The sequence below is a fragment of the Belonocnema kinseyi genome, chromosome 6, assembly GCF_010883055.1.
Source record: "Belonocnema kinseyi isolate 2016_QV_RU_SX_M_011 chromosome 6, B_treatae_v1, whole genome shotgun sequence".
NCBI classification, from domain to species: domain Eukaryota; kingdom Metazoa; phylum Arthropoda; class Insecta; order Hymenoptera; family Cynipidae; genus Belonocnema; species Belonocnema kinseyi.
This window is the reverse complement of record NC_046662.1, coordinates 15,672,536-15,694,776: the sequence shown is the minus strand read 5'-3', so window position 1 is coordinate 15,694,776 and position 22,241 is coordinate 15,672,536. Positions and strand designations below refer to the sequence as shown.

At 26.6% G+C, this 22,241-nt stretch overlaps 2 protein-coding genes across 3 annotated transcripts in view; one reads left to right on the top strand and one right to left on the bottom strand.

Moving 5' to 3' along the window:
- LOC117174932 (CD9 antigen-like) overlaps positions 1-22,241 on the top strand; it is a 64,314-nt gene that overhangs the window by 25,104 nt on the left and 16,969 nt on the right. The window lies entirely within an intron of this gene.
- Positions 1-22,241, bottom strand: part of LOC117174929 — an 85,550-nt gene that overhangs the window by 60,849 nt on the left and 2,460 nt on the right. Inside the window, exons 2-3 of one of the 2 annotated variants that reach the window (XM_033364386.1) lie at positions 21,540-21,669; positions 21,435-21,451 (exon numbers count right to left, since the gene is read on the bottom strand). The gene's annotated coding sequence lies outside the window, so the exon portion shown is untranslated. The remainder of the gene's footprint in view (positions 1-21,434; positions 21,452-21,539; positions 21,670-22,241) is intronic. The other variant, XM_033364385.1, reaches the window with a different exon arrangement.

Below are 22,241 nucleotides of genomic sequence, written 5' to 3'. Positions count from 1 at the left end.
TCTTATTCATGTTTCTTCAGAAGTCGGATTTCAAAATTATAGAACATATCCAAGTTTTCAGGTTCAAATTTTGAAAAATTTTGAGGTCAACTTTTAAAAAAATTCTATTAAAAATTTGAACTCAAATAGCATAAAAGGAAATAAAATTCTGCATCTAATAACCCCAAGTTGAAAGCAAAATCTTAATTTTATTAAAATATATTGCAAAAAAATGTCAAATTAAAATGTTTTCAGAAAACTGTCATAACTCAGGAAATGATTATACTTTAATAAATTTAAATAATATTTATAAAAATATTGTTTTGAATTTTTTTAAATTAGCTGCTAAGCACAATCATTGAAATTTTGCGAATCTTTTGCATCAAGTTCGACCCTAGGATAGAATCTAGGGTAAAAATACTACAAATATCTTAACAATTTAGCAAAATACTGTAGAGACTCACCTTCAAAATTATTCCAACAACTTTGTAAAATCTTTATTATTTCTAGAGTTATTCCAAATTTTCCAAAACATCGAAATTTGACGAATTTCAAATCATCAGTAAAAAAATCACTGAAATTACATAAAAAATCTAATAAATTCAAATTTTAAGAGTGCAAAATTCAACAAGATTCGAGTGAGAAATTTAACTTGTTATACAATACTTTCATTGCGAAGCATTCATAATTAAAATGCCTTAAATTTTAAATAATTCAATATGAACAATTTCTAATTTAAATCTCAGTAATTAAAATTTTTTAAATTTTAATTGAATTAAAAATACTTAATACTGTATGATTTATAAGGAAAGGCTTAATAACCATAAAACTCGTTTAATTTTTACCTGCAATTATTCTTTTTATTGTTCTCTCGAATTGAAATTGAACTATTTAAAATGATTAAATGAAATTATATGATTTCAAAGATTTTTATTTCAGAGCTTTTTATTTTTGAAATTATTCACATTAAAAATAAAATTTTAATTGATTCAACATCTTTTAAATTGCAATAACAAATTTTAAAATTGCCCAATTTATAATGTTTTAAATTTAAATTGGTCTGCTTACTTTTAATTTTTAAAATTCATTTTAAAATATACAGTTTAGTAATATTAAATTGTGAATGATAAAATCAAAAATTATTCAATTTGGCACGCTTTTGATTCAAAATTGTTTGAATTCAAACGCTTTGAATTTTAGAATTGTCCATTCTTAAATATTTGAAATTGTATCTATTCTATTTTACCGTTGACTTACTGTTTTTTTATTTCATTATTGTAATGTAATTTACAGAATTTTGAACGTTATACACTTTTTTTCAACTTGAAATTATTGAGTTTAAGGGCATGTGACACAGCTAAATACCTATATTACAGACCTCACTTTTTCAGTTCACTGAATTCTTTTTTAAACCTAAGAACTTTTTTTATGAATAAAATATCGAGCTGAAACTTTGGAAAATTTATTAGAGTACAATAAAGTACGTTTAGGTACTGCATTTTGGTAGGAACTTCACTGAAAATTATTTTATTTTTTTCTGAACCTCGACATTTTTTGAACGTTCGAACTTTTTTTATACATAAAATATCGGTCTCAAACTTTGAGAAATGCAAGAGCCGAAAGAAAACTACGTTTAAGTACAAAGCTTAATAATAAAAGATGTAAAAAAATATATTTCAACAATCAATTCCAACGGCATCAGCCGGTAACGTTGTACACGAAAATACAAACCCTCTAGAGCCTCGTCTAGTGGCCGCCAGGTTTCGTATTTTCGTGTACAACGTTACCGGCTGAAGCCGTTGGAACTGATTGTTGAAATATGTTTTTTTACATCTTCTATTATTAGGCTTTGTACTTAAACGTAGTTTTCTTTCGGCTCTTGCATTTCTCAAAGTTTCAGAGCGATATTTTATTTATAAAAAAAGTTCGAACGTTTAAAAAATGTTGAGGTTCAGAAAAAAGATGAAATAATTTTAAGTGAAGTTCCTACCAAAATGCAGTACCTAAACGTACTTTATTGTACTCTAATACATTTCCTAAAGTTTCAGCTCAATATTTTATTTGCAAAAAAAGTTCTTAGGTCCAAAAAAACATTCAGTGAACTGAAAAACTGTGGTCTGTAATATAGGTATTTAGCTGTGTCACATGCCCTTAAAGTAATTCAATTTGTTGCGCTTTTATTTCAAATTTTGGTTAATTCAACATTTTCTTAATCCACACGGAGAGAAATCTAAAGAGATTAATTCACGGAACTGATCCTTGATTTTTTTCACGCTTTGGCGCAAGAACTAAGTAATCAGAACCCATGCTTTTAAAGCAACGGTCATTGAGCTAAAAACAAGGCTTCTGAGATCTCATTTCCTTTACTTTTTTCGAAAAACAAATTAGAGAAATTACAAAAAATTTAACGTTTCAGTGTTCGTTCCACTCCTTTCTCGAGGTAATAAAAACACATTTTTTAACATGTGAGACCCCATGATGAAACCAGGATGCTCTCACCATGAGATCTGACAAAAAACTGAAACCAAATATTCTTTAACTTGATGGAGATATTTAAGAGTATCCGATCCGAATTTTAGCGTAATAATATATATTTCTTTTTCTTTGCAAAAATTTCGTAGTTACATTTAAATTTTGGGCCCGTTATAGAGGATTTTAAATTGAATTCCCTAAGGCCGATTCTTAAAACATTCTTCACTGTTGTATTCAGAAACTCAGAATCTCAGGTGTAAGTATTCTTTTAAATTTAAGCTAAAGATTACATTTTTTATGGCAATCGTGAGACTGATCCAATTTGTGGTTATTGCCAGTTTAAAATTGTCCAATGAAACATCTATTTCCTCGGAACTGAATTACTTTTTTTTATTTATTTTTTACTGTGTAAATTAGGAAAACGCCAGCTCGGAAGTGGCTTTTTGTTTTATCTTTAAATAGTTATTTCGATTTTACAGAATGTTTTTTCGGTGTCCTAAAAATTTCGATTTTGTTGGTGTTATCTAGTTCTGTACTGTCACCCTTCAAAATTTATCATTCAATATTTTCATGTAATTTATTTTATTATGAAATCAGCACAAGAATGAAGTAATGTCTGCCATATTACTAGTGATTATCAGAAAGGAAGAGATGTGGTGTTTGACGCCGCCAGAGATGATAACAATTCGCGATCTTTCTAAATCACTCTTGCGTAAAAAAATATCATTTTATAAACTCAATCAGTTGTTGACTTCGTTTAAAGAGCAATTTCGAATTTAAACAAAATTTCTTATTTTCAAAAACAAAAACTTTTACTTATTCTAATAAATAGCGAATACTTGGAGCCCCTAAATTGCTTAGTGAAATAGTTATATATCTAAACACTTGTAAATATTTGCAATTTTAAGCGTCCTACTTTTTTTATTTAATTAGCGTTTCCATTTTAATTATAACCTCTCAGGGTTGTAACGTAATAAGGAACTAGATTACAGTTCTTAAAGTGTTTAAGTATTTAGTATATTTATAATTTGATTGTCGGGATTTAACCAAATTGGGTCAAAAATTATTTTGCTCTCACTGCAGGTCTCACTATTCCAGGATTCAAAACTCTTTTACATCATTTTTATTTTACTGAATTACTATTTATCTATTCTTGGCCCTCTTCAACGCAATCGTGGTGGCCAAAAAGATTTATTATCCAAATTCCCTGACTTATCCCTGATTTTTCCCTGACCAAATTTTCGTTTTCATTCCAAATTGATTTATTTCCATAAAAAAAAGAATTTACTGCCATAAAAGATAAATTTCCAATCCAAAAGGAAGAATTTACAACAACAAACAAGTATTTTCGACGAAAAAAGGTGACTTTTTAACAAAACAGTTAAATTATCCACAAACTAATTAAATTTTCAACAAAATAGTGAAATATTATACCTACAAAGATAAATCTTGATCACAATAGTATAGAATTTTTAAACAAAAAATATTAACCTCCAACCAGAAAGATTTACAACAAAAGTACTTTTAATCAAATAGTTGAATTTTCAAGCGAAAAAGATGAGTTTTTAAACAAAAAAATGTAATAGTTCATATTTTAACCACAAAACATGCAATTTCTACCAAAAGAGATGAAATTTAAAATAAAAAACACGAATTTTTCAACAAGAAAATTAAGTTTCTATTAAAAGACGAATTTATAAATAAAATAAAAATTAATTTCCAACAAGAAAAAATTACATTTTCAGTTAAAAAATAATAATTTTAAACCAAAATAACACTGAATTTACAAGAAAATAGTTACATTTTTAACTAAAAAAAAAGAATCCTGTTTCTAATTTAAAAATTTTTAACTGAAAAAACTGGGTCACGAGTTTAAGCGCGCCCAGGGCGCGCGACTGTTGGTTCTCGCTCTTCGCGCTTGATTGTAAATTTATTTTGCGCTTCGCGCTCGATTGTACATTTATCTCGGGCTTCGCGCTCGATTATGTATTTACCTCGCGCTACGCGCTCGGTCTTTATATTTTCGCAAAATGTCAACTTTTCTACATTATACACAACACTTTTATATCAAATATTGCAAAATAAAAAGCAAATTGTATTTATCATGATTATTTTTGTATTTGTTTCTTATTTTGCTTTAAATTATATTCTAAGCTGTGCTGAAACATGTATCATTTCAATAAATTTATATCATTACAATTCATAATATGCATAAAAATTGAATCCTACTAATTCTTATTTCCTTCTTTTTATAATTTTTTTTATTTTTAATCTTGTTTTTTACGATTAAAGAAAAACTACTGCGCATCTGCATATGATCCTATGTGCTCTTTCGTCTTTTCTGTCCTTTTTCCAAAAATTTAATTTGTTTATTTTTAATCTTATTTTTTAAGATTGAAAGAAAATCTACTTGTCTTATCTAAAAATGATCAATTATAAATTTATAAATCTTTTTAGGCGAACAACTTTTGTCTGTTAATTTTAGTTCGTACCTTATGTCGTTTTTTCAAAAAAAAATTAATTTTTTCATTTTGAATGTTATTTTTTACGACTAAAGCAAAAAATATGTGTCCAATCAAAAATTATTCATGAAAATTTTCAATGAGTCTTCGATATTTTTTGGAAGAGTAACTTTTGTATATTTATTTTTTTCAAAGCATGTGTCCTATCGAAAAGTGATTCATAAGAAACTTGTAGATATTTCCATCAGGGCAAGCAAGTTTAGCTTATTTATTTTTTTCATATCTTGTATAGTTGGACAAAAAAATGCTTTTTTTTTATTTTTTATTATTTTTGGTACGATCAAATTTTAAATGTTCAACTTTTCGACCAAATAAAAAAAAATTGTAATGATAATCCTGTAGGGCTTTCAAAAATCAATGTTTTTCTTCTCTTGACTTTTTTTCATATCATGCGTTGTTTGGCTTAAAATGTTCATTTAAGTTTTATTATTTTTTTTATTTTGAAAATGCACTAACTTTGATCATTTTCTTTTTGTAGAAAAAATATTTAAGGATAAATTTTTTAAGTTTCTAAATACTATGTTTAACCGTACACAGAATTTTTACATATTGAAATAATGTAGGTGCCAAAGCAGAATCCAATCTGATCAATTTTTCGAAAGTTATCGTGCCTACAGAAAACAGGCAACAGATAGACAAACACCTTCGTAAAAATTCTTTTTTCTGGCTCAGGGTGTCTCAAAACGTGGAGATTTGATGAAAACCGACAAAGTGAAATTTTACATAAAACCAATGCTTTCTATCATTAGGATGAGAATGTAAAAGCTAGATATAACAAAAAAGACGAATTTGAAACAAAATAGTTTAAAACAAACAATGTAATAGTTGATATTTTAACTAAAAAAGATCAATGTTAAAATCAAAATACGAATATTTGACCAAAAAGATTAATTTATACCAAAAAAAGTAGAATTTTTTAATTCAAAAAGATAAAGTTTCAACAAAAAATGGAAAAATATATTTTCAGTTTAAAGAAAATTAATTTTAAACCAAAAAGAACCCGAATTTTAAACAAAATAATGAATTTTCAGATTTTCGTTTAAAATCAGACAAAGTTGGATTCAACCAAAAAGGACGAATTTGCCACTGAATAGTTGAATCCTCAAAAATGTCTACTAAACAGTTGAATTTTCAACCAAAAAATTTGATTTTGCTAAAAAAAAGTTAAATTTTCAACGAAAAAGGATGACTTTCTGATAAAATAATTGTTGAAAGTTTTAACCAAATAATAAAATTTGTAACTAAAAATATAATTATCGGAAAGAAGAAACTACAAAAAAGAAATAGAAATACAAGACAAATTACTGACAAGAATATTATATCCTAATTATATTATATCGTAATCCTGCAAAATTTGCGACATAGAATCTTTTATAAACGGAATCAATTTCAAAAATGAATAAGAAATTTTCAAATTTATTGAAATTCTTAACTTTATTGAAAATCACTGAAATTTAGATTTAAGAAATTCGAATTTACGACGTTCCGAGAATTGATGGTCACGCGGCCCTGACTGTTCACGTTCGAATTGTCTGGATTTACGATCAAGGCCGCTGCCAGCCATGCCCGAAACCGGCCGCAAATCCAAATTCCAGTGGAAGTTGTTTTTCGGCAATATAAATTTCGGAAAAAATAAACATGATCAAAAATGAAATTCGGGGAACATTGATGCACGACTTGAATTTTAGGGAAATTGAAATTATTCAGTTTTACTGAATGATTTAGAGATAGGATCATTTTGCACCTAATTGTACAAGTGTCATAAAAATCTGTTCGGAGAAAGCGCTATTAAACCTAACATCCCAATAATCTGATAATCGCTTGAACTGGGAGTGAATCCAGTAAGGAAATGTAGCAACAACATCTCACGAAGAAGCCTTCTTGGTCGAACATTCTCTAGGTTCTACGACTACAATAACTATAGATACATATTATAGAAGGTATAAAAGAGCAGACCTACATTGCAAGAGCCAAAGGCGACTACTGATTCGATCTGAGAAACTTAGCATCAGAATGAATTTCATCTCTGAACTTTCATGGGTTTATTTCTGTATTCTATAACGAAGAGAGTTGGATATACTGACAAGAAGATGATCACAGTTGCGATTTTTTTTTAATCTTCTAAATTCGCTACTGGGAGTCTATTGGACGATAATTAATTTATGTCCCGGAAGTTAGATCTGCAAACTTATTTTTTGTAAAAAATTAAAGTTGTGATAAATTGTGCTAGACTTGTGCTCATTTGTGGCGTAAATAGTTTTTGGAAGGATCAAAAATTACGGGCACAATTTTTGAAAAACGTTTTTTTTTTTTTGCTAGATCTGCAACTTCTTACTAGAGTAAAAAGAAAGGTCGTGCTAGGCGGTTCGAGGTATACACAATTTTGTGCGAGAAATAAAAAATCCGAAAACTTAACCGTTTAAAAAAAACCAAACACCAAAAAATGTATTATTTTTTAAAATTTCGAAAAAATAAAACTTGCGCCAGGTTGTGCTCGACAAATGCAGTCTTTATTACCTCTAACAAAATTACGTGAGATCAACAGTTCTCATATGAAAACTCCAAAGATAAACTCAGAAAACACAAAATGTCCAAAAATAATCAAATTTCTAAAAAATACAACTTGTGCTAAGTTGTGCTCGACAAATGCAGTCTTTATTCTTTCTAACAAAATTACGTGAGATCAACAGTTCTCATATGAAAACTCAAATTGTATCTAAAACCCAAAAAACGTAAAATTTCGAAATTTTACAACTCAGCACAAGTTTTATTTTTCCGAAATTTCTCTATTTTTGGACATTTTGTGTTTTTTGAGTTTACCTTTTGTGTTTTCATATGAGAACTGTTGATTTCACGTAATTTTGTTAGACGGAATAAAGACTGCATTTGTCGAGCACAACTTAGCACAAGTTTTATTTTTTTCGAAATTTAGTTATTTTTGCATCTTGTACGTTTTTTGAGTTTTACATTTGGAGTTTTAATATGAGAACTGTTGATCTCACGTAATTTTGTTAGAGGCAATAAAGACTGCATTTATCGAGCACAAACTAGCACAAGTTTTAGTTTTTCGAAAATTTAAAAAATAATACATTTGTTGGTTTTTGTTTTTGTTTTTTTGAAACGGTTAGGTTTTTGCAATTTTTATTCCTTGCACAAAATTGTGTATACTTCGAGCCGCCTAGGATAACCGTTCTTTTTACTATAGTAAGAAGTTGCGGATCTAGCAAAAAAAAAACGTTTTTCAAAAATTGTGCCCGTAATTTTTGATTTTTGAAAAAACAATTTACGGCACAAATGAGTACAGGTCTAGCACATTTTAGCACAACTTTAATTTGTTAGAAAAAATAAGTTTGCTGATCTAACTTCCAGGACATCATTAATTTGCCAAAACATGATTCATGAAAACGTGATAAAAATAGTATCGAAAAAATCACGTTTTCTAGAAAAAAAATTAGGATTGAATTATTTATTTAATAATTCTAAAACAAAATTATGTAAATATAAAGTTTTTAAGACTTGGTTTAAATAAGAAATTCAACTTTTGAAAATTTAATTTTCAACGATTTAATTCTCAATAGTTAACTCGATCTTCAACCTTCAGTTTTCTTCAATTATCAACACTTGAATTTGTAATTGTTGAAAATATAATTGTCAATTTTTTACTTTTGAAAATTCATTGATCAATCTTCTAGAGTTGACAATTCATCTGTTGGAAATTATTGAAGAAATATGGTAATTAAATTTTCAACAGTTGAAAGTAAAAATTGTGAATATTAAAGAAAATTTTAATTTTCACCAGTTGAAATTTGAAATGTTGAAAATGATAGAATATTGAATATTGAATTTTCAGATGTTCAAAATTTAACTTTTTAATTTTCGTCGATTTTGAATAGTTGAAAAATACATTGTTTTAAAATTCAACTATTTTAAATTAAACAAAATTTATAATTAAATTTGCAACACTCGAAAATTCAAATTTTGAATATTTAGAAAAATTAAAAATTGAATTTTCAGCAGTTACAAAATAAATTTTTTATTTTTTTGGATTTTCAACAACTGAATGTTCAACTGTTGCATTGCATTGAAATTTCAATACTTGAAAATTTAATTTTTAATACTGGAATTATTAACTTTTGAAAATTCATTTATCAATTTTTAAAAGTTTAAAACTCAACTGTTGAGTTTTAACATTTAAAAATTCAACTTTCAATTTCCTTTAATCTTCAAATTTTTAATTCTCTGGAATTTGAAACATATAAAAATTCGATTTCAAGTTTTTTTTTATTTTTAATTTTCTCAATTTTCAGCTGTAGGAAATTGAAAATTCAATGATTGAAAATAAGAGAACATTGATCATTAATTTAGTATTTTCTGGAGCTTTAAACGTTTGAATATTTAATTTCAAATAGTCTTGATATTCAATTTTTTCAATTTTCAATTGTAGGAAATTGAAAATTCAGTGGTTGAAAATGGAAGAAAATTGATAATTAATTTTGTATTTTCTGGGATTTTAAACGTTTTAAAATTTCATTTCAAATATTCTTGATTTTTAATTTTCTCAATTTTCAATTGTAGGAAATTCAAAATTCAGTTGTTGAAAATGAAAGAGAAGATCATTTAATTCTGAACAGTTGAAAATACAAATTGTTTAAAATTGAAAATTGAATTTTATAAATTTACAACAATTAAAGTCTCAGTGTACAACAGTTGAAAACTGAATTTTCAACTGTAGGAAATTAAAAATTCAATGATTGAAAATGGAAGAAAATTGATCATTAATTTTGTATTTTCTGGGGTTTTAAACGTTTGAAAATTTCATTTCAAATATTCTTGATTTTCAATTTTCTCAATTTTCAATTGTAGGAATTTAAAAATTCAACTGTTGAAAATGAAAGAGAATTTATCATTAAATTTTGAACAGTTGAACATTCAAATGGTTTAAAATGGAAAGTTGAATTTTATAAATATGTAACAGTTCAAAACTCAATTTTCAACAGATGAAAATTAAAAATTTGGTTTTCAATTTAAAAAAATTTTATTATCAATTTTCTTCAATTTTTAGCAGTTGAATTTGACGCATTTAAATTTTCAACTGTTAATAATTTAATTGTTGCAAATTGAAGACAATTTTAAATTCAGTTGCTCGAAATAAAACTACATTGAAATTTTTTATTTTTTACTTTTGAATAGTGATAATTAAATTTTCAACCGTTGTAAATTTTGTTGTTAGAAATTGAAGAAAATTGAATATTGAATTGTTGAAAATCAAAGAAAATCAAATTTTCAGTTGTTGAAAATTCAATTTCTATTTTCCTTCGATTTTGAACTGTTAAAAATTGATTTTTAAATTCTCAATAGATGAAGATTCAATTGATGAGAAACTGAACATTTTTCCGGTCAATTTTGAACTGTTAAATTCAACATGAGAATTTAATAAATCAAAATTTCAATTCATAAAACATAATTTTCTAAAAGAGTCGATTTTTTCGAAACGGGACCGCTTTTGGCAAATAATGCTTTGGCGACTTAATGATCACCCAATCTACTCTCAGTAGGGACTATGAGATGAAAAAAAATTATCTGGTCGTTGTTAGAAGCTGTAGAAATGAGGCTGGCTTTTTTTCCTTTACATAAGCATGAAGCTCATATCATGAAAATACAAGTAGAAAAACAAAAGAGCATTAAGAAGAGCCACTACATACTCGTACTAATCTGACGTAGGCAGACGTGCTCAGGATACAGGAAGCCCTCTGTTTAGAGGCACGCCTTAGTCACCATAATCCATATCGACTTAAAAAAGTCTTCCTTTTCAGACAAAGTCTACATTATCTCTTGACAAATTCAGGAAGCTTTAAAATCAAGAGGCAGATACATCTTGAGATAATCATCCATATTGATATCCTCCCAAGTCAAGATGATTTTTAAGAAAAGATACAACATTTTTATTTAAGAGCTGGATTTACAATTCAAATAGAGGCTGAAAGGGTCTTTTTTGAAAAAAGAAACAATCAAAATGTCTCATAAGAGAGAAAGGGGAGTAATAATTTGAAAGAGCTTACAGCTTTCCCTGATGAATTCAACCATTTTAAAATTGGTGGCCGCTGGACCGGGAATTTTTTAAACAAATTTATAGAAGAAAAGTCTATCCAATCTACTTAAATTTTTGCATTAAAATAATTTAAAAATGCAGGTTTGAAGACTTAAAGAATAGGGTGGATTAAAAATAACAAATTCTAGAATTTGAAATCCTCACAACGCGAAAAATTAACATATTGGAATAAAAAAAAATATCTGGGTTATTCACACAAAAAAAAGTTTAAAAACTTTCTTATTTGCATCTGAATTTGAAAAATAATTTAAGAATATGTGCGGGCTTTCTGAGATTGAAAATACACAAGGAAAAAAGTTGAGAAATCCATGGAATCGAAATTGAAAACAGCGATTTTCAAAAATGCTGAAGCGGATTTTCTTTAAACACAAATTCAGCATTTTTAAAATTTGCCGCTGCCAATTTTGATTTCTGGGTCCTTTGAATACCTCTTCTAGTGTATTTGACCGCGCTTAAAAATTTTTCACTTGCTCGAAATTTCGATAATGTATTAAATTAACAAATATTTTTTTTAGGTCATCCAGACTTTGAACTTTGCTTGTAATTTTGCGAATTTTGTCCCGCGAAACTCAAGTGTCAGAGCAATCTCACAGAAAGAAAGTTATCGTATTTCTTAATCAAAGAAATATTAGAAGTGAATACCTTTTGTAATTTATAAAGTGCTGCAAGTGAGAATTGGCCGACCAGTATCGAATTTCCCCTTCTAGAAATAATATTGAACCAGTTGTGAGACGAATAATGCGTCATACTCTCCACCTGTTTCTGAGGCAATATGCAAGAGGGTTCTTCGATAATTACGTAGCTTTTTATTGAACCACATTCGGCACAACACGCATGAGGGTGAAATAAAATAAAATTGTATATTTGATATTCCCAAATAACAAAAAAGTTTTGAAAAGTAAGTTCCCTAGTTTCGTATTTTTTTTATCATTGATTCAGTATTTTTTATAATATTAAAAATAGAAAAATTCAAAAGTTGAATTTTCAATTTTCTCAGACATCACACTCTTTCCCCTGAGTTTCCCATTTGTCTTTCAAAAATTTCCCTTTTTCCTCTATTCCAGGGAATTTCCCCTTTCTATTTAAATATGCTTCATTTGAGAATACAATACGTATTTCAGTTACGCATGAAACTTTTAATCGGAAATTAGCCTCGAGTTTAAATTTAAAAATTGTAACTTGCATTTGCTTAACATTTTTAAAAAAGACTTAGCTATAAATTACATAATAATTTATGATTTTAGAATTCTATTTTTAAATCTCACCAATAAAAAAGTTACCAAATGTATAAATAAATTTAAATAAAACTTTAAAGCTAAAATAATTTGTCGGCTGAAAAAGTATCATGATTAAATTATTCATGCTGGTACTTTTTAAAAGAGAAAATATTCCTTATTATGAGAACGACTTCTGACATTAAAAATTGTTTATTTAAGAAATTTTATTTTTTGTCGGATTTTTTTATATTTCCGTGATTGGATATCCAACGAGACATAACATGGTGATCAGATTAATATGAAGAATTCTTTCATTTTTCTTATTTGTTTCCAGAAGGAAAGGAGATCTTTTTCTTTTTTAGGAGAAAATTTTTTTAAATTGCAATAGGACATTTTATGGTGGTTGTCTAAATTTGGTCGTTAGATTCTTGGTTTTACTTTCCTGATTTTTTTTTAATCAGATAAATTCCCTACTGAGAATCCATTAGATGACTATTAATTTGCTAAATATGATGCGCAACAATTTTCATCAATTTTCAACAGTTAAAAATTTAATTTACAATAGATGAAAATTGAAGATTCAACGGTTGAAAATTGGAAAAATATTATTTTCTTGTACCGAAAACTAATTAAAATTGATAATTAAATTATCAATAAAGAATAAAAAAGAAAAGAAAATGGTACAATGTGCTTTCAACAGTCGCATTTTCTTCAATTTGCAACTGTTGAATTCAACAAGAATTTAGTAAATAAGCATTCAATTCATAAAACAAAAATGTTGAAAAAAGTGGAAAATCTGATCAACACTGTAATCCCTATTTTCGCCAATATTCAACAATTAAATTTTCAATGGTTGAAATTTTAATTATCTAGTTTCAACAGAAAAAATGCAATTTTCTCCCATTTTCAATTTTCGTCAATTTTTCACAACTGATTTTTAGCCTGTTGAAAATTTAATTCTCGATTTTCTTCAATTATCAAAAGTGGGCATTTTTTTTTAATTTTCAACTATTGAAATTTGAAGAGAATGATCATTGAGATTTCAACAGTTGAAAATTCGTTTATAAATTCAACAGTTTATTTTTTTTGGTTCAGTTTTGAACAATTTAGTTTTATCAGTTGAAAGTTGATTAAAATATAATTATCTAATTTCTTCAATGTTCAATAGCTAAATATTCAGCTTTCGCTTTCTTCCAATTTTCCTTAATTTTCAAGAATTGCACTTCTGATTTTCTTCAATTTTCAGCTGTTGGAAATTGGATATTTACATTTAATTTTTCAACAGTTAAAACTGAATAAAAATAAAAATGGAATGTTCAATTTTCTTCAGGTTTCAAAAATTAAACTTTCAATCTTTGAAAATTGAATGATAAATTCTCTTCAATTTTTAATAACTGAATTAAGAAAGAAAATGAGGTATGTCAAGCTGATGTAACCACATCTTCGAATCGAGTTAAAACCTATCTCATAATTAGGGGCTCATTTAATGCTAATTTAATGCCCTATTGCCAAATTTAATGCTCCATTATTTAAAAAAAAAACAGGGGTTACGCTAGCTTAACGTTAAGCTGACGGAACCTCATATGAAATAAATGTTTAATCGAAGTCTGTCATGTCACATAATTAAGGGCTCATTTAATGCTAATTTAATGCCCCAATGCCAAATTTACTGCTCCAATCTTTTTTTTAACCGGGGGTTACGCTAGCTTAATGTTAAGCTGACGGAACTCCATGTGAAATAAATGTTCAATCTAGTTTTATCCTATCACATAATTAAAGGCTCATTTAATGCTCTCCAAAATCACCAAAAATTATTTTCCAAAAGCCACCCCTAATTTTGAAAAACCACCCTTCATATAAGTTATGCACATATTGTAAATCTGACCATACTATAATTAAGGGCTCATTTAATGCTCATTTAATGCCCCGATTTTTTTTTAAATAATGGAGCAGTAAATTTGCCAATGGGACATTAAATTAGCATTAATTGAGCCTTTAATAATTATAGTATGGTCAGATTTACAATTTGTGCATAATTTATATAAAGAGTGGTTTTTTAGTATTAGGGGTGGCTTTTGGAAAATATTTGTTGGTGGTTTTGGAGAGCATTAAATGAGCCTTTAATTATGTCATAGCATTAAACTCGATCCAACGTTTATTTCACTTAGGGTTCCGTCAGCTTAATATTAAGCTAGCGTATTCCCCGGTTTAAAAAATAGTGGAGCATTAAATTTGGCAATAGGGCAATATAGCTTAACGTTAAGCTAGCGTAACTCCTGTTTTTTTTTTTTTTTTTTTTTTTTTTTTTAATAATGGCGCATTAAATTACCATTAAATGAGCCCTTAATTACGAGATAGGTTTTAACTCGATTCGAAGATGTGGTTACGTCAGCTTAACATACGTAAGAAAATGTATTAAATGAAGTAAGTAATATTCGCAGAATCAATTGGGTCATTATGTAAAGTATTTAAATTACATTTTTCAAAAGAATATTTGTCGTCTTTTTAAGATTGTTAACGAATAACAAATTCTATATATTTTACGAGCTCTTTCATTTATCCCTCATGACCATGGCAGAATATTGTAGTAAAAAATAATGAGATGTAACAAATAGCAATTTTTGCAACCATTGACATAAAACCTGGTAAGGCAATATTTCCTAATCTAGTTATACATCAAGAAGCATATTATTGGAGAAGCGATTAAAGGAAAAAATACCTTCTTTACTAAAAGAAAAGATATTTAGTTTCAACATTTTCTTTTTCAATCTAGAAAATATTTTAATGAATACTGTACTAAGTTTATCCCTTAATTTTTTTTCCTGGAAAATATTTTTCATAGTTGAAAGTTCAATTTATTGAGTAGAAAATTATACTATATTTTATAGAAAATTAACATCTATTTGATTGAAAATTCCTTTACATTGGACTAATTCAACTACTTTGTTAAAATAATATTATTTTCATTTATTCATTATTTTAGTTAAAAGTAAAAATGCATTCTTAATTGGAAATTCAATTATTTTGGTGGAAAATGTACCTATATTGGTTTTTTGTTAAAAGATTCTCTTTTTTGTACTAAGTTGACATTTTCAGTGTGAAAATTCATCTTCTTGACTTGAAAATTCAACAATTTGGTCAAAAAATGTATTTATTTGTTGAACAGTCGTCTTTTTATGTATTCAACTGTTTTTTTTAAAATTCGAATCTGTTTTGATTCAAATATTAACTAGAAAATTTTTCCTTAAGAATCAATGTTTTTGGTTGAATAATCAGCTACTTATTTTAAAGTTTAACTACTATGTTAAACATTCATTTTTTTATTTTGAATATTCATTAACTTTGATGAAAATGCAATATTTTGACATGAAAAATTAGGACCTCCTTATAATTTTTGGCTTAAAAAAATTATTAGTGTGTTGAATCAATGCGAAATAGAAAAAAATATCTCCAAAGTCGTAGTGATGATTTAACTATTCGAAAAAATACTTTAAAAACCCGTAGACAATCGAAAAAAATGACAGTGACCCCACTTATTCTTTAAGGGTTAATCTTACTTGAAAGAATTACTTTCTATATTGTGTTAACATATTATAATATAAAAAAGAATTCAAAATATTTGAAATCGTAACCCTGTAAAAAGGGGGAAAATTGGGTCAAAATTGACGATGTTAGGCATTTTAAGGGATTTTTCAAATTTAAGGGAAAGTAAAGGGGATTAGTTAAAAATCAAGGGACGGACTGTGATTTCTGAGTTTATTTTGATAAACCTTTTTTCAATTGAAATCTTTTATCGCCGTGTGAAAAAAAACTTGAAAAAGAATTCGCTCACAATCTGTCTCGGGTTGACTGATGCAAGAGACGCTAGAATATAAAGTGACGAGTCAACTGAAATATAAACCTGAATCTGGAAATCTCGTTGCATTTTACATACACGTCATGAAAACAATGAGGAGTGCGTGTTTTAATAAGGTCAGGGCTTCGAGAGTCGATTAAGTTACATCATTTTTCAAGCCAGTAGCTCATTGTTGCGTTTTCTGTAAACGTTTTGTCGGTGGCTACTGGCTTTTACAGATATTTATTTCTCTCTATAAAGATACTACTGATACTACAATAAATTATTGTAGTTGTTTAATAAAATATTCTCGGTTAGAAAAACCGTAATGTGGTTTGGTAGACACGAATAGGGCCAATTCGAAATTTTACGACCCCGAAGTTTGTCACATATATGGATTTGAAACTTTTATAATTAATTATAAACAAGCAAATCATGATAAAAGAAGTTAAGCAAAAAATCAAATAAACGAAAACACCTTTTGATCCTTTTGGAAATATCTAAGTGTTTTTTTTAAATTTTGTTAACAGTCATTTTTAAAAAATATTTTTTGACATAAGCGTAGATTTGCTACGCTCCAGGTATGGACTCGAAACTTTTGTAATTAATTACAAACAAACTAAACAATCGATCAAAAAACTAAAACACTACTTTTGGATTCGATATTTCTAAAACGAATCCAAAGGTGTTGTTGGTTGTTTATTGTGACGCTTAGTTTGTTTTTCGATCGGACATTTAGTTTATTCATCAAGGTTGCTGAACATTAAACAATAATTTTTTAAGTTTGAAATTATTTACAAATGATTTAGTTGTTTAAAAAAATGTATTAAAAAGGCGCACCTAGATATTTTGGAGACGAATCCAAAGGTGTTTTTTTATCTGACCATTTTTTAAATCTGGTTAAATTTGATTTTTGGAAACGCTAACCCCTAAATTTTCTCTTTTTGTTGAAAAAATATTTGCATAAATTTTATTTTTATTAAAAAAAAACTGTTTTTTAGTTTCTGCTTGGCCATTTGAGATCTGAAAATGAATTTTCTTAGTTGCAGATTAAAAAAAAATTATAGGCTCTTAGAATTCTTTAACCCATAAAAAGTATTTGTTACTTATTAAGGAATCCCTAAATTTTATTTAACAAAGAATACCATTAATTGTAATGAAATTACAAACTTTTTTTCATAAAATTAGGAATTATTCCTCATTAAATTACAAATGCTTCGTATACGAATGAACGAATTTTTTTACCTCAAATTTGTATTTAAAAAAGTCGAAACCCAAGAAAACTCATTTTCAGATCTAAAGCTGCTACCTAGCGGAACCTCTAAACGATAAAAAAAATTATGGCAGTATTTTTTATCAAAAGATATAAATGTAGGGGGTAGGCTAATACATCTCATAAAATCGCGTGGAATCTTTTCGAATCTTTTCGAATCTTTTCGAATCCTATAAAACTGGAAAATCTTTTCAAATCTCTTGAAATTATTAAAACCCTTGAAACTCATAGAAATACCTTGAAATCTTATACTTGTTTAACCTCTTAAAATCTATAGAAATTCCTTAAAATATTATCTAATCTATTAATTTCTTTTTGAAATCCTATACAAATTGTTAATCTTTTGACATTTTTATTAAATTTATTAAATTTTTATTAATTTAAAAAATCCAAAAACTTTCATTGCATTGAACAAAGTGGGAGTGAACAGAACTCAGTACGAATTAAACAGAATTTAAGTGACTTGAAAAAATATTTTTAAAAAAGGGCGAATAAAAAAAAAGGAAAAATGAGGATGATTCTTTGAAATCATAAAAATTCAAGTGAATTAAGAGCAATTCAATAATATTGAAAAAATGGAATTCGATCAATTCGAAATAAGTATACAAAATTTCATTGGAATTCATAAAAATTTAATGAAATGCCTAAGAATTCAAGGCGAGTTTAAAAGATTTGGGGTGACTTGAAAAAGAACTAAAAAAATCAACTAAATTGAATAAAATTCAGTGAATTTAGAATAATTCAAATTAACTCTAATAAATAGTAAACACTCAAAAATATTTAATTTATTTTAGTCAAATGGGAGTGAATCAGATAGATAGGAGTGACTAGAAATCTGATAAAATTCACAAAAATCCAAGATGAATTAAAATGTATTCAGGGTGATTGATTAAAGTGAATATATTAAATATTGTTAATCGAAAAAAGGCCCACTGAATTCAGAAGAATGTGAGTGAATAGAAATCTGATAAAGTTCACAACAATATTCAAGCTGAATTTAAAGGTTCCAGGGTGAATTAAAAAATTTTTAAATGTCATCGATTGAATTTAGTGTGAACTCAAAGGAATTCAAAAGATTTTTAAGAAATTCGGAAATTAGTATCGGAATATTTTTAATTGCACAATATTCTTTAAAGAAATTTGAAAATTTTGCAATCCCTTAAATCTTGTGGAATTCATAGAAATATTTTGAAATCCGGCACATCGGGAAATGTTTAATATCTTTTAAAATTCATTTTAAAATGTTTAAATCTTTGAAATCCTCAGAGACCTCATAAAATCCCTAGAAGTCCCTTAAATTTAATTTCATTTAGCATCTAAAGTTTTCTAGATTCATAGAAATTCTTTTAAAATCCTTGAAATTTGTCGATGTCCTTTTAAAATCGCTTGCAATTTTTTTAATTTCTTGGAATCTTGTAAAATCCCTAAAATATTTAAAACCCTTTGAAATATAGTAAGAATCTAGAAAATCTTTTGAAATCTTGGAAATAATTTTTTTTTATTATATTGAAAGAAAAAGTGAAAAAATAGTGGCTTTAGCGAGAAAAAAGTCAAAAAAAGGTAAATAAAATATTTTTAAGTTGTAATAAAAGAATATACAAACTGTTTCAAGCATTTTTACGAGCTCGGACATATTTTGATTTTTTTAAATTATTTACAAAATACTTTTAAATAATTAAAAGTAATAAATCTCATACAATTTTTATAACAAGATAAATAGCTATTGAGAGCAGCTGACAGCATTTTGCGACTTTATTTTTTCAGGGCAATTATTGTTCTGCCGGTTTTACTTGTTGCTCACGTTAAGTCGCTTAAAAATTAAAGCACTATCTTATAGGATAGAATATCTTTCTACAAATCTAAAGATAATTTAATTCTATCTGCTTAAAAATCTAAGGTTCCACGCCGGGAAAAACTACCTGCCTCTGCAGCAATATCTAAAAAAATTTCAAATTATATTCGTTCCAACACTCGCATTCCCCGGACCTGATTTATTTTGTCAGGTATACAAATCCTACTTTGGAGATTTTTCGGTATGATTTCAAGATCCAAATTTCAAGCTCTTAGAAGCATCTTTTTCACAGCATCTGAAATCGTAGACCAATTCATACTTAAAGAATGATTCCTTAATATTTTTTTGCAGAAAAAAATTGATTTTTTATATTTTAAAATAAAAGACTGTTCAAAATAAAAAGAATAAAAGTCAAGAGTAAATTTACAACGTCAACAAATTTGTAACCAATAAGATTAATTTTCTATCAAAGAAAACATATTTTCAACAGAATATACACATTTTAAACGAAAAATATAAATTTTCAACTAAAAAATACGAATTTCAAACAAGATTTTAATTTGCAACTAAGAAACTTTTTCTAGTAAAGAAAGAATACAATACTCAAACAGAAAGGATGATTTTTCAACAATAGAGTTAAATTTTTAACTAAAAAATATACATTTTCAATTAAAAAGAGAATAGTTAAATTTTCAGTTAAAAAACATAATTTCTAACAACAACAAAAAAACAAAGTTTCAACCAAAGATATCAATTTTAATCTAAATTTTTTAATCTTAACCAAACAACTGAATTTTTAAGAAAGTAGACGTTTACTCGAGTATTTGAATTTTTAATGGAAAAGTTACATTTTCAGTTCAAAAAATTAATTTTAACTAAAAAATACAATTTAGTTTTAACAGAATAGTTCAACTTTCAACCAAAGACATGAATTAAAAAAAAAATTTTTTATGTACCTGAAATTCTGAACGTTCAAATGAACGGAATAATTTCGAATATAAATTAACAAACATTTTAGCACTTTTCCTGGTTTGCAAAGTCATCAGTAAACAATTTCGTTCATTTGAACGTTAACCAAGAAAATTAATTTTCTAACAAAAGCTGAAAATTTTCAACAAAATATATACATATTTAAATAGTTAAATTTTCAAACAAGAAAATTGATTTTTTACTAGAAAATACTAATTTTCAAAAAAATAGTTGAATTTTCAACCAAGAAAATAATTTTCCTATTAAAAAAAGGAATTTATAATAAAATGCATACATTTTTAACTAAAAATTGAATTTACGACCAAAAAAATTAATTTCATACCAGAAAAGATGAATTTATAATAAAATACATACATTTTTTAATAAAAATTGAATTTGCAACCAAAAAAATTAATTTCCAACCAGAAAAAATGAATTTATAATTAAATACATAAAGACGAAATTTCAATAAACCCATTTAATTTCCAAACAAAAATTATGAATATTTAAAAAAATTATTAAATTTTCAACAAAACACTTTTTTTGAACAACAAATTTATTTTCTACCAAAAAAGGAAAATTTTCAACAAAATGCGTTTTTTTCTATCAGTTTAGTTAAATTTTTTACCAATTTGTTGAATTTTCGAACCAAAACTACGAATTTTCTAAAAAAAAAAGTCGAATTTTCACCTCGAAAATGTAAATTTTGAACAAAAAAAGTTATTTATCAACTGAAAAAAAAGTTTAACTAGAAAGTTATGTTTTAACAAAATAGTTGAATTTTCATTAACAAAAAATGTGTTAGTAAAAAAAAATTGATTCAAAGTTGATATTTCAACCAAAAATATACTAATTAAATTTTTAATTGAAAAAATTAATTCCCAATAGAAAAACAGGAATTTGCAGCAAAATAATTAAATCGATCAATGTGATCCTACTTCTACAAATAAAAAAACATTGTTATTTAAATTCGTATTACAATTTTAAACAAATTTCTACACGCCCTCCAAAAAATTTCCTGACTTGAAAAAATCGCTGATATTTCCAGGTTTTCCCAGGTATATAGTATAAAAATTCCCTAACAATTCCAGGTTTTCCAGGCGGGTAGACACCCAGATAATGTTTAATAATTATATCATAAAAAAAATCTATTAACTTAAAAATGGTCAATTATAATTCCGTAATTTCTTTTATTGGTCTACAGATTAATTCAAAACGATTTTCTTCAAGAATTAAAATTTTAGTATAACTTAAAAAAAGACTTACTTCTTGGAGCTCATCCTCTGGAAAAAATAGAAAATTTTATTAGTTCGAAATTCTAAATTTCAAATCAAATAATTTGCGCATTTTTTAAATAAACCGATAATTTACCTGGTTTACTGTATCCAAATTAAACGATTCCCAAAATCTCGAAATCTTGATAATCCCAAAATGGCACTAGCACTTCACAGTTTACACTACAGAATGAAGCATAATTTCGAGAAAAAAACAGTAATCAAAGCTAGGAATAATTTTGAAAAAGTACATTTATTTTGGATTTATTCAAAGGTCTCTTTCTGTATTTGTGTATGAAAATTATCTTTGAAAATAGATGAAATACGAAAAGATTAATTTTCAACAACAAAAGTTAATTTTCAAGCAAGAAAGATAATTTCTTATCAAAATCGTTGAATTCTTATGAAAATATTTAAATTTTTACGAACAACAAAATTATTTTCCATCCAACAGTTGCCTTTACGAATAAATATTTGAACTTCGAAGCTAAAGAGATAATTTTTTTTTAAGTTTGATTTTTATCCGAACATGCACCTGAGCTTTTAACTTACAAAGTGTTCAAACCAAAAAGACGAATTTTCAAAAAAGAAAGATTTTTTCCGTTAAAAAAGAAAAAAATCAACCAAACAGTTGAATTTTTAATCCAAAAGAAACAAATTTCCTACAAAAAACAGTTACAGTTTTAACAAAAAAGTTCAATCTAAACCCAAATAGTTGAATATTGGAATTTTCAAGAAAATAATTGGATTGTCAATCAAAACAAATTAATTTTGTATTCAAACATTTCCATTTTGAACT